Below are 2310 nucleotides of genomic sequence, written 5' to 3'. Positions count from 1 at the left end.
GCCCCGCCCACAGACCCCGCCCCTCTCAGGTGTTCCGACCGCGCAGTTTCTTGCAGAACCGGAATCGGCTGGCAAAGAGCAGACGCCACGCAGGCCTCCCTGACTTTCGGTGGTTCTGGTTGAAACCTGAGGGGCTCGGGTCCGGAGTCGTGCACGCGGGAAGCCTAGGGTCGCTACGCGCGCGGAAGTCCCCGCACCCGCGTCTCCCGCAGCGGTGAGTCCGGCGCCCGGGAGAGGCGTCCGCGTCCCCGACGCCTCGCTGCGGGTGCAGGGTCCGCGGTCCTTCCAGGTAAACTGAGGCGGTTCCGCCGTCGGGTCGTTTCCTGCTCAAAACCCCGCGCCGCGTGCGGTCTGGGGAGATGGACCCGGGAGCGGGGCCCCTGCCTCGGCCCTAGTCGGCGGAGGGAACCCCGCTTCCTCCTCGGCCCAATTTAATAAGGGGCCCGAATCCCAGGAGGCGCACACTGTTCGGGGTGCACACGGTTAGGAGAGAAGGACGCGGGTGTCTCCGGAAGAGGTCACCGCACGCGCGCATGGGTTGCGGCTTCGTGGAAGCGGGGAGGCGACGGCGAGGCCAGGACAGCGGCAGGAGGGGCGAGGGGATCACGGGCGACGGGCGGGGGCCGCCAGCGAGTCGGGGCACAGGGCGGTGACTGGAATCCGGGGACGCAGGGATGGGGAGAGAGGCAGAAAAAAATATGTGGCAGTTGGGCGCAACCGAAGATTCGCGAGAAAGAGCCACTGAGGGTGAAACGGGTTTCAAGAGTTCGGGGAGCAGGTGCAGGGAAAAGAGGAGGAAAAGGAGAGAAAGAGCAGGGCGGAGAGCGGGGAACGCAAGAAGGGACAACAGGGGAGAGAGACAGGGACGAGAGGGACACACAGATCCACAGACAGAAATCCGCAGAGGAGAGGAAGGGGAGCCCCGACCTGGGTGGGCGGCGAGCTGATGGGATGCGGGTGACCGAGTTGTGGCTACTGACCTGGGCTTTACAATCGATTTCATTTAACAAGTGTCGAACTGGTTCAGTGATGCAGATGCGAATGAGAATGGCCAAGCTCCAGTTCCTCAGGCTTGTGCAGTGTGTGATTATTTGCATCACCCGGTGGTGACTTCGACGTGCCACCCTCATGCAGCCGGAGGGGAGGGACTGGTCTCAGTCCGTCATGGGTCCCTTCTCATTTCCTGAGATGGTCTGAGGATGGAGACCTGGGATCTGAAAGGACTGAGTCTGTCACTGAATACTTTTTAAAGTATGTTAAAAGCATTGCATTTTATTTTCTGAAATGCATTTGCTGTTTTCATTCTACCTAATTACATTTAATTCAGTGTTTTTTTAAAAATATATTGAGATAAATACTAGTCTCTTGAATTTCTGCTTTTTGTAAGTAGTCATTAACTTCTGAAATAAGTTTTGATGACCTCTCATAACCAGCTCTTATTTTTATTTTTTATTTTTTGATTACGCCTACAGCACCTGCATTTCCTAGGTGGTCTCCCATCCAAGTACTAACCAGGCCCGACCTTGCTTAGCTTTCGAGATCAGGTGGGATCGGGTTTGTTCGGGGTGGCATGGCCATAGACTTATTCTTTTATAAATATGAGATACTCCCAATTACAATCAGAACGTAGTTTTGTGAGGTAGTCTAATATTGGACACTTGTTTTCTTTCCTTTATGTGATTTGGCAAATTAGTGAGCTGGGGGCTACACGGTAGCTGATTCCCTCAAGTCCCTCTTGTCCATTCTCTGAAAATTTGGAAGGATGGCCCACACCAACCTGAAACTTGGTTCCCACAGAGCCCAGCCATTTATGGTGAACTAATTTGATCAGCTAAGACTTTTTCAGAATTTTTAGTACCAAAATCGGCATTCATCATTTTATAGATTTTAAATGTTCGCTGTGATTTTCTGGAAAAGGGGAAGGAATTTCACCTGGCGAGCTTGCTCTTCTAGAAGTTCCCGCCCCGCCCCCCGCACCACCCAAAGGCTCAGGGGTGCAAGTCTGATGTCTGTGGCCCAGTGCTACAGGAAACAGGTGGGGGGGGAGGTCAGCACCCCCGGGGAGGGCTTAAATATGCCATTTCATGGTCCCCTGCACTCTGCAACTTAGAGTGGGCCCGGATCCCCCAGGGATCTGCTCATTCAAGCTAAGTGGTTCCCTTCCGGGAACCATTACTAGATCACCTGAGGAGTTTTAAGACTTAAGTCACCTGGGCTCCAGGCAGCAGAGAAGGGAAGATTGGCCTGGGTGGAACATCATTATGTTAATGAGGTGTTCCAGGTGATTCTAAAGGGCGGCCAGGTTGGGCA

At 54.3% G+C, this 2310-nt stretch overlaps 1 pseudogene; it reads right to left on the bottom strand.

Annotated features, from left to right (window-relative positions):
• Positions 1 to 1463: 1463 nt before the first annotated feature.
• On the bottom strand, positions 1464 to 1582 carry LOC112482164 (annotated as a pseudogene).
• Between the last annotated feature and the right edge of the window lie 728 nt (positions 1583 to 2310).

The sequence above is a fragment of the Pteropus alecto genome, unplaced genomic scaffold, assembly GCF_000325575.1.
Source record: "Pteropus alecto unplaced genomic scaffold, ASM32557v1 scaffold41, whole genome shotgun sequence".
NCBI classification, from domain to species: Eukaryota; Metazoa; Chordata; class Mammalia; order Chiroptera; family Pteropodidae; genus Pteropus; species Pteropus alecto.
The sequence above is the reverse complement of the archived record's forward strand: the minus strand, read 5'-3'. Positions and strand labels throughout refer to the sequence as shown.